At 41.2% G+C, this 16160-nt stretch overlaps 1 protein-coding gene across 1 annotated transcript in view; it reads right to left on the bottom strand.

Annotated features, from left to right (window-relative positions):
• EVC (EvC ciliary complex subunit 1) overlaps positions 1 to 16160 on the bottom strand; it is a 161923-nt gene that overhangs the window by 38722 nt on the left and 107041 nt on the right. The window lies entirely within an intron of this gene.

Raw genomic sequence — 16160 nt, 5'->3', positions numbered from 1 at the left:
TAGGTGACTTCTGAGGGCAATTAGTTGCACTAGATTTTAGTTAGGGATATCAAAGTAAAGAGGGCTGAATACAAAATGCACATCACACTTTTCAGATATTTATTTGTAAAACATTGTGAAAACCATTTATAATTTTCCTTCCACTTCACAATTGTGTGCCGCTTTGTGTTGGTCTATCACATAAAATCCCAATAAAAAATACATTTAAATTTTTGGTTGTAATATGACAAAAATATGAAGAATTCCAAGGGGTATGAAGACTTTTCAAGGCACTTTAAGTAAAATAAATGAAAACCATTTTTGTGAGCCAGTTATGACAATGATGCAACTAATCAACTCACTTTTACATGTGTCACTATCTTCTATGAGACAGTAATGCCCCGTACACACGTTCCGATTATCGGACCACAAAAGTCGCTGTCGGACAGATCGTTCGATAATCTGATCGTTAGTACGCAGCTTTCGACAGCCGATCACGACAGTCCGTCCAACTAAATCCGAAGGAACAAACAGGAAAACTTTGGTCGGATGACAGCCCATCGTATGACAGTCGTGTAGTCAGTACAGTATGCGTCCGATAAAAGTCATTAGACAAACACCACGCATGATCGGAAACATGAAAATAAACCAGAAGGACACACAGGTCACACGTTTTTGACATCATTTAAAATACGTAGCTACGCACGACGGAAGATTTTTCCAGAATCGTACGACAAAAGTCTTACACACATTTTGCACTGTTGTATTCAATCTTAGTTGTATACAACAAAATGTGAACGATCGGTCTTACGATAATCGGAACGTGTGTACGGGGCATAAGAATTAAAGGCAATTAAGATCGGTTTTATACACATATGCATTTAGATATGTATTACGTTCACAAATTCAAAATACTTTAAAGCTTATTTGAAGTATTTTAGTAAATTCACACCCATCAACACAGTGTAAAAAAAATATCAGGTTTTCAATGCTTTAAATACCTGTCATATTAGTACAAGCATGCCCTACTGCCATTAATAAAGCCTGTCCTTGCAGCTAAGGACCAATGCTTTCTATAAAAACAATGGTTTTGCAGCCGCAGTCCAACTTGTTTCCTGCCAAGTCAGACCAATAGACCTGAGATCACAAAAGAATGTGTCAATTGCAGGGCTAGTATGTTAAGCAGCTGTACAAAGGGTACTTTTGGTAAATATTCAGTCCCACTTTAGGTCCCAAGTCATTTATATATCTGCAACTCGGTCACTAAGGTCTAATGAATAGTTTTTCAGCTGTGTCTGAAGCATAATTGCAGCCAAAACTTTTTTTTTTATAGTATTGCAAAGGGTTTTATTCTGCGGAATTCCCCCCTCACTTCCTGTCCAACTGACAACGAGTCAGGAAGTGGTAGAAAATATTTCCAGTGGGAAGAGAAACGGCAACAAAAACACATATTCTTTAGTGTGGTAACAGGACCTCTGATAGATAGTTGATGATATCTGTGCTTTTCTGTCCTAGTAAGCGTCTTTCTCCTTGTTTCTTGCCCCGGTGTCACAGGGATAAAAAGTGAGGGGAAACATTGTCCGTGCTAATATATCATCCCCTTCTGCAGCAATATAGTTTGCTGCAAAGTGACAGGTGCACTTTGAAGACAAGGATATTTTCTTCAGTTTTCAGTTCCTACCTCTGTAAGGCATCAGGGACAGAGTCAATATGACAAGATGGTGCACCATCTGTTCTAAAGTTCATTGAGTGATTAAGGCCTTGTCGCTGGGAATATTACCTCCATATGTAGTGGTATGACTGTGAAGCCACAGAGCACATTAGCTTGCTAGAGAAAGAACGCACTGAGAAAATGCATACTATAAGTAATTAAACTGGCAGTAACTGGCCATGTGTATAGTTTGAAGGTTTCTTTTGCAGCAGATTATTTTTTCTCCCTGCAAAAATCCTTTTTTTTTTTTTTTTTTTTTTAAGTCTATTGAAGGACACAGGAAGTCCTTCACCTTATACTGTCAGTTACTGGGTTATACTGTCAGTTACAGAAGGATTCGACACTGGCAAGAAAACAAAAACTGTATGCCCACCAAGGATAACCCCTGCCAATAGCAGAATACCTCAGTTTTGTAAAAATACAGTACCAAGGGAGTGATCATAAACATAGAGAGGTGGGTTTTATGTCCCTGAAAAGACTCCAAGAAAAGCCCACTCTGATCCATTAAGAGACCCAGAACGGTGTGGGTCTCTTAATGGATCAGACCTTTGGGTGTCAAAAAGCAGTCCAACGGAGGGGTGGACAACATGCCAAACAAATGTTACCAGGCCCAAGAAAAAAAACATTAAACCAGGGACTGCCTGCGGCTCTAAGCCCTTGTACACACGGTCGGACATTCCGATGGACAATGTCCGATAGGACTGTGTTGTCGGATAATCCGACAGTGTGTGTGTTCCATCGGACTGTTTCCGTCGGAGTATCCGACGGAACAAGTTTTCCAGCTAGACTATAAAATTTTCCGACAACATGATCCGATCGGACTTTGTCCAATCATGTGTAGAGAATTCCGATCAGACAAAGTGCCACGCATGCTCAGATCAAATTCCTAGACCAAAGCTATTGGCTACTGGCCTGAACGTAGTCCCGTCCTAACGAAATAACGTCATCATGTTAAGTACGATCGGATTTTCTGACAACTTTGTCCGACTGTGTGTATGCAACAGTTTTGGACAAAATCCATCGGATTTGGTTGTCGGAATGTCCGACCGTGTGTACAAGGGCTAAGAGCAAACTGCAGGACCTTATGCCCAAAGCTGGTATCAGATGAGGCTGAAACGTCCACCTAGTAGAACTTAGAGAACATGCGAATAAAGACAGGGAAATGTGGAAACCGATCCTTGAGAACAAAAGCTTGGATAAATGTCTGCATGAACAAAAAGGGCAAACCTTGACCCTTTATAGCGCTGATAGCCAACTGCTGGTCTAAGCTCAGCTGCAGGAAGGAGAGAATTCATCCCGCAGAGAAACTCCAGGAGTGGAAGCCCCGAGACCTACACCAAGTGAAGTAATCCTTTTGATTCCAATGATAGACCTTGTGAGATATAGATTTCCTTTTAGCATTGTAGGAATTGCATCTGCCAGGAGTCTTACTAGATCAGTGTAACACATCTGCCTAGGCCAGTCTAGAGCAATGGGGATCACCAAATGCTCTCCATCTGGATTCTTCAAAGAACATGAGGACGACGTTTCATAAAAAGAAAATCTGTTGAGTATGATGTTGTATCTGGAGGTCCACATCTTGCATCCCTTACCTGAGCTCTAGGTTCTAGAATGGCCTCTGGCTGCAGGAATCACTCTCCCATGTCCAGGCACTGACAGTTTAGGAACTTGACGGTTGGAGGGCCACGAGATGGGAGGCTACCAGCAAACTGACACAGCTAAAATTTAACAATATGGTCATCTACTCTGCAAGTTCTATCAGTGACGAATCAACCATAGTACTCCTCCTGTTGGCAGCAGTATAACCTGAAGGTTAAATACTTTGTATTCTACTCAATATACAACATTCTGTGGAACAAATCCCCAGAATGCACAACTGTCAACCACTTGCTCTGCAATCAGAAAATAAATACAAAATGGTACAAGAAAGACTGTTTATAGCCATCTCAAATATTTTATGTTCTAAATACTTTTTACACTATTTTAATGAAATACAATTTAATTTGGTATACTGTTTTAATAAATAATCTTCTTCGATTTTAGAATATACACTAACAAACTGACAAAATGTGAAAAAAAATGCAAGGTACTCATAAAAATGTAAGATTTACTTGTTTTAATGATGTACAGTGCCTTGAAAAAGTATTCACACCCCTTACAATTTTCCACATTTTGTCATGTTACAACCAAAACCGTAAATTTATTATATTGGAATTTTAGGTGATAGACCAAGACCAAATGGCACATAATTGTGAAGTGGAAGGTAAATGATAAATGGTTTTCACATTTTTTTTTACAAATAAATATCTGAAAAGTGTGGTGTGCATTTGTATCCCAAGCTTTGAACATCTCACAAAAGCACTGTTCAATCCATCGTCCAAAAATGGAAAGCGTATGGCACATCTGCAAACCCACCAAGACATGGCCGTCCACCTAAACTGACAGGCCAGGCAAGGAGAGCATTAATTCCAAAAAGCAGCCAGGAGGCCCATGGTAACTCTGGAGGAGCTGCAGAGATCTACAGCTCAGGTGGAAGAATCTGTCCACTGGACAACTATTAGTCATACACTCCACAAATGGCCTTTATGGAAGAGTAGCGAAAAGAAAGCCATTGTTGAAAGAAAGCCATAAGGAGTCTTGTTTGCAGTTTGTAAGAAGCTATGTGGGGCACAAAGCAAACAGTTGCTGCAAGGTGCCCTGGTCAGATGAGATCAAAATTGAACTTTTTGTCCTAAAAGCAAAATGCTATGTGTAGTAGAAAACTAACACTGCACATCACCCTGAACACACCATCCCCACCGTAAAACATGGTGGTGGTAACATCATGTTGTTGGGATGCTTTTCTTCAGCAGGGACAGGGAAGCTGGTCAAAGTTGATGGAAAGATGAATGGAGCCAAATACAAGGCAATCTTATGCCCTGTACACACGATCAGAAATGCGGCCAGCAAAATACCGATGAGAGCTTTTGGTCAGAAAATGTGACCGTGTGTATGCTCCATCGGACTTTTGCTGGCCAAATTCCAGCCAGCAAAAGATTGAGAGCAGGTTCTCAATTTTTCAGGTCGGAAAAAGTTCCAATCATCTGTACCAATTCCGATGCACAAAATTCCTATGCATGCTCGGAAACAATTCGACGCATGCTCGGGAGCATTGAACTTCATTTTCTTGGCTCGTCATAGTGTTGTACATCACCGCGTTCTTGGCGGTCGAAAATTCTGTGAACTTTTGTGTGACGGTGTGTATGCAAGCCAAGCTTGAGCGGAATTCCGTCGGAAAAGCTATCCAAGATTTTTCTGACAGAAATTCCGCTCGTTGTAGGGGGCATTAGAAGAAAGTTAAAAGTCGTCTTGCCTTCCAGCAGGACAACTACCCTAAACATACAGCCAGAGTTACAATGGAATGGTTTAGATCTATTCTAGCATATTCATGTGTTAGAATGGCCCAGTCAAAGTCCAGACTTAAATCCAATCCAGAATCAATGTGGCAATCTGTGGCAAGACTTGAAAATTGCTGTTCACAGACGCTCTCAATGCAATCTGATAGAGTTTGAGCTATTTTACAAAGAAGAATGGGCAAAAAAGTCACTCTCTAGATGTGCAAAGCTGGTAGAGACATCCCAAAAAGACTAGCAGCTGTAATTGGAGCAAAAGGTGGTTTTACAAATTATTGACTCCGGGGGGCTGAATAAAAATGCACGCCACATTTTTCACATATTTGTTTAAAAGTTTGAAAACCATTTTATCATTTTCCTTCCACTTCACAATTATGTGCCACTTTATGTTTGTTTATCACATAAAATCCCAATAAAATACATTTACGTTTTTGGTTGTAACATGACAAAATGTGGAAAATTTCAAGGCGTATGAATACTTTTTCAAGGATATATATAATATGTATGTATGTATGTATGTATGTATGTATGTATGTGTATACTGTATATATATATATATATATATATATATATATATATATATATATATATATATATATATATATATAATCAGCCTACACATCACTTTAACAGCTGCAGCCTGCTAAAGGGCACAATTACTGGGAATTTAACCACTTACCTACTGGGCACTTAAAACCCCCTCGTGACCAGACCAATTTTCAGCTTTCAGTGCTCTCAGACTTTGAATGACAATTAGTCATGTAATACTGTACCCAAATTTTTTGTCCTTTTTTTTCTCCTACAAATAGACTTTCTTTTGGTGATATTTTATCACCTCTGGGTTTTTTATTTATGCACTATAAATGAAAAAAGCCAAAAAATTTTTAAAAAATATAGGTTTTCCCTCCGTCACACTTTTTCGGATCGGAGTGGGTCGGATGTCAGCGGATATGTCACTGCTGACATCCGACGCTCCATAGACCTCTAATCTGACAGGCGGACCTGAACGGATCGGCCGTGTAAAGGAGGCCTTAGACAGTCTTCAAGCTGTGGTGCAAATCATAAAAAATTGATCACATCTGATGTATTGGTGGCCTATCATTTCTTGCAACCCGAACAAGCCAGGAAAGTACAAATACCCCCCAAATGACCCCTTTTTTTGAAAGTAGACATTGCAAGGTATTTAGTAAGATGCATGGTGAGGTTTTGATGTCATTTTTTCCCCACAATTCTTTGCAAAATGAAGATTTTTTTCTCACAAAATTGTCATTTCTCTCACGTGGCATGTGTATACCCCCCCAAAATACTTTCTGCTACTCCTCCTGAGCATTACAATACCACATGTGAGACTTTTTCACAGCCTAGCCACTAAGCCCTTGTACACACGGTCGGAGAATCCGTCGGAATGTGTCCTATCGGACCGCGTTGTCGGATAATCCGACTGTGTGTGGTATGCATCGGACTGATTCCGTCTGAATATCCGTCGGACCCAATTTTCCAACATGTTGGAAATATTTCCCGACCAACTGGGCCGATCGGACATACTCCGATCATGTGTAGAGAATTTTGATCGGACCAAGTGCCACGCATGCTCAGATCAAATTCCTACATCAAAGCTATTGGCTACTAGCCTGAATGTAGTCCCATCGTAACGAAATTACGTCATCACGTTCTGAAAGATCTGATTTTTCGCCAACTTTGTCCGACCGTGTGTATGCAACAGTTTCGAACAAGATCCGACGGACAAAATCCGACGGACAAAATCCGATGGGCAAAATCCGACGGATTTGGTTGTGGAAATCTCCGACCGTGTGTACAGGGGCTTAGAGAGGCCCAACATGCAGGGAACACCGTCACGTGTTCTAGGAGCATAAATTACACATCAAACTTGTTTGACTACCTATCACATTTTGAAGGCCCTGGAGCACCAGGACAATGACACTTGACACTGATGGGGAACTGATACGTGGCAATGATGGCACGTGACACTGATGACAGATGGCACTAATATGGTGCACTGATGACACGTAGCACTAATACGTGGCACTGATGACAGATGGCACTAATATGTGGCACTGATGACAGATGGCATTAATATGTGGCACTGATACGTGGCACTGATAACAGATGGCACTAATACGTGGCACTGATAACGTGACACTGATGACAGATGGCACCGATACGTGGCATGGATGACATGGATAATGTGACACTGACAGATGGCACTGATACATGGTACTGATGACACGTGACCCTGATGACAGATGGCACTAATACGTGGCACTGATGACAGATGGCACTAATACGTGGCATGGATGACGTGACACTGAAAGGTGGCACTAACAGATGGCACTGATACTTTGTACCGATGACACATGAACCTGATGACAGATGACACTAATATGTGGCACTGATGACATGTGACACTAATGACAGATGGCAATCTGTGGCACTGATGACACGTGACACTGGGGACAGATGGCACTGACAGGTACTGTGGGCACTGTATTTTCTTTTTTTTTTACACTCACGCTGCAGCAGATCGCTCTCCCGCCTCACACGCTGTCTCTGTGTGAGGAGGGAGAGCTGGCGATGAGAGATGATCTCATATATTTACATATGAGATCATCTCCCAGTGGATACTCAGATTGAGTGCTAATTGCCAATTTAGCATGATCTGTGATTGGCTGTGTCCAAGGGACACGGCCAACACAGAGTTTTGCATCAGGGAAGTAAACAGGAGGATGTCCAGGGACGCCCTCCCGGCAATTGGGTGCTGAGCTGTAGCCGTCTTTCGGCTATAGTGCGGATATCTAGTGGTTAACCAGCATTGGTTTGTTTGGAAACAAAAGCTGGGCATATATTATCAAATTTTGAAAAATTCACTTGATAGAACTGTTAGTCAAATCGAGGCATGTTTTCAACTGCAGTGATGAGAACATTCAAAGAAGCAAGATAGAAAAGTTTTCTTGAACAATCACATTTCATACAGTGCATGTGGTTTTTGTTTGGAAATTCCATTAGTTCCAAATCCAAATGTTAAAAGCAAACAAAAATTTGAACTAGTTTCAAACATTTGTGAGCCGTCAAATGTACTGAGGACTTTTGTAGCAATACATTTGTTCAAAAATCGAACATTGTATATCCAGCTGAAGCGACATGATGATTGGCTGTCAGCGATCACAGGATTGGGAACCATGCTGATTGGTTCCTGTATCTGAAAAGGCAGCTATCACATTCACACAACTGTCCTGCCCTAGGCCATTTATTAATGTAGCTTCAGCATATGACAGCATGCTAAAGAATGCAGAGTGCAGCAGCAAAGCAGTTCATAGAATTGTATGTCTTTATAAAGTCTGGCAAGCTCAGTTGGCATGCTGAAGTCTATTGTAAATCCAATTTGAGCTTGTAGATAACACAGATAGCCCCCAATATGCAGGATTTGTTTCCTAAATAAAAAAACATGTTTTACAATGCATACGACTGCAAGAAATCTAGTGACATTATGCAAAGCATTTTCATAGCCAGCAAACAACCTTATTATATGACTGTCAATTGCTTTATTTCACACGGGGATTGAGATATAAAATGTTAACACAAGCAGAATCGCCCGCATTATCAGAATCTCAAGCATCTGAGTCAGTCTAAAGCTTTCAGTCTTTCTCAATCAGCACAGCCAAATTATATATATATATATATATATATATATATATATATATATATATATATATATAGATAGATATATATATATATATAGATATATATATATATATATATATATATATATATATATATATATGCAAAAAGAACTGTGTTGCTAGCTTGAACACTTTAAGGTGATTCCACCCCAACAAATTATGTGTACAAAAAATTTATATATCAAATATAGCCCATACACAATATTCAATCCATGCAAGAATAAATGCAAAAATTACGGTTTATAATAAAATAAAATTAGTCTTGCACCCCAAATAAATTTGCAATATAAGTGACCAACTCTCTTCACTTCTTCACATGACTTGTGCTCATCCACCACCAGATGAAAAACATACTTACCCCCAGCACGCTCAAAACACGCTCATCTGTGTCCTCCAACTGGCATTGATTCCAAAATCGGCAGACATCCACTCACTCCCCTCAGACTCTGGATGGAAGCTCCCTCCGATTCCAAGCCAACTTGTATGACATCCAACATATATTATATTGGACAAAAGGGCAACAACAAAGTGCTCTCCATTTTAAAAAGTGTTAATATCCCCCCCACTGATATAAAACACTTACAGGAAAAAAACTGTACAATGCGCTTTAAAATATATCCATCAGCCAGCTCACCACTTCACTCATACAGCGGTGACGGCAAGACATCACGGGCTTGGCTCCTCCCTCCCTCCCCTTCAGACACACATCTAGCGGAGTTGATGACCACAAGAAATCAACCTTGTGGGTCAGAGCAGAGAGAGAGAAATGTCTGACAAGTTTAGATGGGGACTTCTGAAATACCAAAAGAATGAAAATCTCACAGAGTCAAAAATGATTGAACTGGTGAGATCAAATATGAGACACCCTGCAAGCTCTTATTTAGAGAGTGGAAAGCCAATGGTCACTGAAACAGAATAGAAAGGGCAGAGACCTGAACCTTGATGGTACTAATGCCGTGTACATACGACCGTATTTTTCCGTCAGAATAAACTCTGGTGGTTTTTCTGACGGAGTTCCGCTGAAACGGACTTGCATACACACTATCACATGCCAAAGTCTGATCGTTTACAACGCGGTGACGTACAACACGTATGGCGGGACTAGAAAAAGGAAGTTAAATAGCCAGTAGCCAATAGCTGCCCTTGTGTCGTTTTTGGTCTGTCGGAATAGCATACAGATGAACGGTTTTCCCGATAGGAATTGATTCCGTCGGAAAGATTTAAAACATGTTCTATTTCTAGGTCCGTCAGAATTTTTGAAAGAAAAAGCCAGCTAAAGCCCACACTTGATCGGAATATCCGATGGAATGATTCCGTTAGACGTTTTCTGATGTAAAGTCTGACCGTGTGTACACGGCATAAGAGCCAAGTGTTAGTCCAGGCCCAACTTTCAAAAAAAGAGACAATTAGCCCTTATGAGAAACACCTGTATTGAAAGCCTTTAGACTTACATCAGGAAAGTATGCCTTCCATCTGCAATGGAAAGCACCTAGGACCCCCCCACACCCCCTTCCTCTTCCGGGAAAATTAACTGCTTCTTTCCAGAAGGTTCCGCAGACCTACATCCATCGGAACCAAAGTGGAAGACAATGAGAGGAGAAAATCTATAACCAGAGTTGCGGGATTTCACCCTAATGATATCACCACAGACATATTTAATTTCCATTACGGACGTTGGTGTAGAGCTGCAAGCTGTCCCTGATGCATTAGCAGAGAGTTGCTGAGGGCACCAAGTGTCAGAAATCAGACATGCTGCAGTCACAGTGTGGTAATGTACAGGCTCATGGTTAGAGGCAATGCCTCAAGTACTCACGAAACCTGAATAGCTGCTTTCAGGTAAAATTTAACTACCCGATGTCCAAAGTAATTGTTGGAAGGCAGTGGGTACAAATTTAAGTTCTATGGTATCCTTTGCAGCAGACTCAGGAGCAGGGAGATGCTTCCTCATTGCTGTATGGAAGGAAAGAGTGTGGAATGCACTCCAGTCAGAGAAATAACTTCAGCCCTTTTGGCCCACAGCATGAACACCTACAAAGAAAAGTCAGTGGGAAACAGGGAGTAATAGTGTCCAGCTATCAATAAAAATAAGGAAACTTCCAGTGCCCGATCTAAATGGCTTACTCATCAAGTAAGACAGGGTAGGAGCAAAGGCAATAACTGTGGCTCTGCCCCAGAAAAGTGCTCTGTAGCTAATGTCGAGGCGGCTCCTGAAGAGTACACGCTATGTGTTTTTCAAAGTTAAAGTTATACCTAAACTGCAGTTTGGTTTGGGTACAATTGTCTAAATTTGGACTTCATCATCAGTCTGACTGGACTATGAGATGTTCAGCCTGGCCACAGGGGGCACTCTCTCTTCTGGCAGGCATGGAACTATGGTCTGGTTAAGTGCTTGAGTTACTCTCTCTCGGAGCCCGCCCAGTGCGAGTGGCGCTCTTGTTGTGCTCCGGTCCAGAATGATGTACTGACTTCATGGTCCTGGTCCTCCTGACCAGCCCCCAGGAAAGCTATGTCCTGGGGTGCGGATCCACGCGATTTTGCTGTCTCGGGGCTGGCTAGCCCAAGGCAAGGAAATTAAAGGAGGATTCTGAGGTGGTTGGGTTCCGTCTCCGGTTTGGGAGAGACCAAGAGACTTCACGATATCCAGGGGAGGACTCTTCAGAAGAAGGCCACGTACGGGTTGGTTTCTTAGTAAGAGCCTAGAAGGCTGGAGTACCCAAGATAATCTGGTCTCGTGGATATGGCCAAGCTGACGGAAAGATCCAGGTATCCAAGTGTTCTTCAAGTTTAGTCTTCCTACGTGTTCTACAACGTCTGTGGCAGAGACTTGTTCCTTAGTAAGCACCTTGTTGGCTGCTAGGCCTTGTGAGAGAAGGCCTGTCCAACTTGAGTGAACATCCAGTTGCGAATGGCTATTATCTGGATGCAGTCAAAGTAAGCGAGTTCTTCAATATATGACTTTTACACTAAGAGTACCTGAACTTCCTTTCCAACCCTCTGATCCCAATTTAAGAGACTGTTCATTGTCTACATTTTGAAAATAAAATCCATTCAAGTGGATCTGTTGTCAGTCTCTCGAGTTACTGGGCCATCTACCACGGGACATCCCCTAGACGTGAAGTGAGGAGAAAAGCAGGTAATAGTAAGCCCAAATCTAACCAGCAGCTCGTTCGGGGGTTAGTGCTACACTAATTTAACCAGACCAGAAAGTGCCAAAGCAGAGGCTATTAGCGAGGGTCACTTCCAGGCTCCTCCTGTAACATCCAGGATCTGGATGCAGTACATTCCAAAAGCTGGACTAAGGACAACTGAATCGGATGGCGGGGAAAGAATATAAGCAGCGGTGTAGAGAGGAGTCTTAATTGAAGAAGAATACAAGTTGCTAGAAAAATCACAGGTTAGTCTTGAAAGCAACTAAAAAGAAAAAAAATGGAGGCATGCTGGTAGCAGGAGTGCTTTTACCCTTGGCCAGCTTATAGTTTTTTCGTTTGCCAGTGTTCAATTCTCCTGAATGCAGAATTCTAAAATGAAGGTTTAGGACTTTGTTTGTTCCTTAATGGACAAAAAAGAAATATATATTTCAGCTGGATTTAGGATTTAAGTTTTTGAAGGTTCTTCAAAGTTACATTATAGTTTTCCTACACAATCCCTGTAAGCCAATATAAAGACAACCTGTAGGTATTGATCTGGTAGTGGCGTTTCTCCTTTATCTTTTCCCCAGGATACTGTTTATGCATAACATTTACATGGGTATAGTCATAGGTCAAGTTGCTGCTAATATTGTGTGGAATAACTGACAGCGTTAATTACATTTCTCCCAATAATTACATTAATTAGTGACTGCAAGGTGCCAGGAGATGTCTGGCGCTTTCTGCTTAGTAACACCTGTCACAGCAGTGATGCTCGCCATTACCTGAGAATTAATATCATCCGCTACTTAGTCGGGATATGAAGAGAAAACAAATCACCCCAGAGAAATGGAAATGAATGAACAAATTAACACAGGAAATGTCAGTCTTCTGTGCCGACAATGGTTTCTAGTTCATCGTGCAGTCAGATCCCTCGGGATTAGTGATCAGTTTATTCTACACACGTAAAGCTCTGTCTGTTACTAAGACAACTTGGTGAGGGGACCCATTACAACCTGTAAAGCCATAAGTAACCCATTCTATACTGATCTGCTCTATAAACGATGACTATTAAGTTGGGAGTAGAAGTAGATTGTCGGAGATTGTAATTACTGTGGTCTCCTGCATCAATAGAGAGTTTTGGCACCATCCCTTTATGTCCATTTTACTTCTCTATACCTATTTGCTAATGATCAGGCGTTATTCCCCTATCTGACTATACCAATACCAGGCTCTTTTTAAGGTTTTCTATTCACCAGTCCACAACCATGCCATTCTTAGCTGGTCCACAACCATGTGCCTAAAAACAAAACATCCTTACACCATACTCCATCCACACATAATTTCTTAATCTTCTATTTAACAGTTTGAGATCCCTTCATCCTCACCCTATTTTCCCACCTGAAATGATTTCACTCCAACATTCAGTTGCCTGTATTGCCCATCATACCAAACTATATTAACGTTACCTTTATAGTTCCCTATTTCTGCTATCCACTCCTGTCAGCATTTCTCTTGCCCCTACACAATCCCCTTAACCCCTTTATCCAGCCACCTATCCACAATTCCTTTAACTCGATCAGCTTGCCACCAATCTACCCTAGCATCCTCGTGTCTACAATCCCCTTACCCTGACATCCTCATGCCCACAATAACCTTAGTCCTCCATGTGCCTGTCCTTAATGTCTCCTATGTTTCTATCCTCATGTCCACAATCCCATTACTCTCCCATCCACAGTCACTTTACTGCTCCATATGCCTATTCACAATCCCCTTATCCATCCATATACCGAAGTTTAGAGAGCGACCGCATTTTTCCTGCGTGGAGATAGGCCTTCTCCACCTGTGCACTCAAAAAGGTTGCACGTTTTCCCATACCTTTCCCATACCCATATCCCCTTAACCTTCCATCCGCCTGTCCACAATCCTCTTTCCTCCATCCACCTGTTTGCAATTCCCTTTATTGCTCCATCTGCCTATCCACAATCCCCTCATCCCTCCATTCACATGTCCAAAATAACATTACTCCTCCAGCCATCTATCCACAATCCCTTCACATCTCCATCTTTTTGTCCACAATTCCCCGAACTCTCCATCTGCCTGTCCACAATCCCATTATCCCTCTACCCATCTGCACATTCACAGTCCCTTTACTCCCCTATCCATCTACATAATCAGCCCTTAATCCACGTAACCTCCTATCTTTCCACCTGTATACAATCTTTTCATCCCTCCATCCAACCACAACCCCTTCATCCATCTGTTAAAAATCTCCTCATCCTTCTACAATCCGCTCATCCCTCCACAATCCCCAGATACATCTATCCATTCACAGTCCACTCATCCCTTTACCTAACCATAATCTATTCAACCAACCACCTGTGCACAATCCCCTAAATTCCTTCATTCATTCCCCTATCAATATTTCTCCTCACTGCTCCATCCATTCACCTATCCATAATTCCCCTCACTCCTCCATTAATTCACCTATCCATAATCCCCTCATCCCTCCATCCATTGACCTATCAATTATCCCCTCATCCCTCCATCCATTGACCTATTTATAGTTTCCGCATTCCCCCATCCATCCATCCCAGTAATCCTTCCATCTATTCACACACTTGCGTCCCCTCATCCCTCCATCCATTCACTCATCCACAGTGTCATTTCTTTTTCCGCAATTAAAGGTTAATTTTCCACATCTGTGGCTTTTTAAATTGTAAATTTCACAATCAGTATTGTTCAATCACTTATTAAGAAGTGGAAAATGTATGGATCTCTTGATACCAAGCTAAGAAAGATTGCAGCCACAACTGCCAGAATTGTTCAGGATACAAAGAAAAACCCACAGGTAACCTGAGGAGAAATACAGGTTGCTCTGGAAAAAGATTACGTGGTTGATTCAAGGAGCACAAAATGATAATACTTGAACAAAAATTAGCTGCATGATCGAGTTGCCAGAAAGAAGCCTTTACTGTGCTAATGCCACAAAAAACCTGTTTACAATATGGCTGACAACACCTTGACACGCCTCACAGCTTCTGCCACAATGTAGTTTGGTGTGATAAAACCAAAATAGAGCTTTATGGTCACAACCATAAGCCCTATGTTTGGAGAGGGGTCAACAAGGCTTCATTGACAACAAAAATACTATCTCCACTGTGAAGCATGGTGATGGCTCACTGATATGTTGGGGGTGTGTGAGCTCTAAAGGCATTGGGAATCTTGTGAAAATTGATAGCGTGCATGCTATCAAAAAATACTGGCAGACAATTTGCATTCTTATGCATAAAAGCTGTGCATGGGACGCTGTTGGCCTTTACAGCATGACAATGACTCCAAGCATAAGGCTAAATTGACCCTCCAGTGGTTACAGCAGAAAAAGGCAAATCTCTGGAGTGGCCTCTTGACCTTAATATCATCGAGCAACTTTGGGGAGATCTCAAAAGTTCAGTTCATGCAAGACAACCAAAGACTTTGCATGACTTGGAGGCATTTTGCCAAGACTAATTGGCAGCTATACCACCTGCAAGAATTCGGGGCCTCATAGACAACTATTACAAAAGACTTCATGCTGTCATTGATGCTAAAGGGGACAATATACAGTATAAAGAACTAAGAGAAAGAATTGGAAAAAACTGCACTATGAGAAATAAATTTAATTTAAGATACAAAAGTCCACAAACTTTATCAGAAGCTACAATTCTCCTGTATAACACCAACACAGCGAAAAGTAAATTAAAAGAAAAATAGAATCACGCTAAACCTATTAAATCATAAATGATGATTAATCAATGTGAAATCCACCAGTGCTCAAAACGAATATATAAATCGTGAAAAAATAAATGTAAAAAATAAATGTGAAAAAAAGTCCACCAGTGTTCAAAAAATGAATTGAACCAATGAAGTCCATCAAATAAAAAAAATCCATCAGTGCTCAAAAACTTAAATTGATGAAGTCCATCCATATATGCGATGACGGCTCCAAATGTTATTAACAAATCGTGCTGAATCCACCACCAGATATAGAAGAAATCACTTCTTACCAGATGACCATGATCCCCCATTACAGAGGATCAGGGAAAACGTGTAATGCAAAACCCAACTTAATTTCAATATGCAGCGAGCCCATTCAAAATTCTTCAGACTGCCTCATTACCAATCAAACCAATGCGTAGATAGACGTGGTACATATAAAATATAAATGCTCCAATAGTGTAAAACCTTTTTTTAAATGTATTAAAAGAAGCTAAGT

The sequence above is a fragment of the Lithobates pipiens genome, unplaced genomic scaffold (genome assembly GCF_037356315.1).
Source record: "Lithobates pipiens isolate NorthernLeopardFrog02 unplaced genomic scaffold, aLitPip1_a1.2 Scaffold_13, whole genome shotgun sequence".
NCBI classification, from domain to species: Eukaryota; Metazoa; Chordata; class Amphibia; order Anura; family Ranidae; genus Lithobates; species Lithobates pipiens.
Note: the sequence above shows the minus strand (reverse complement) of the source record. Positions and strands in the feature narration are given on the sequence as shown.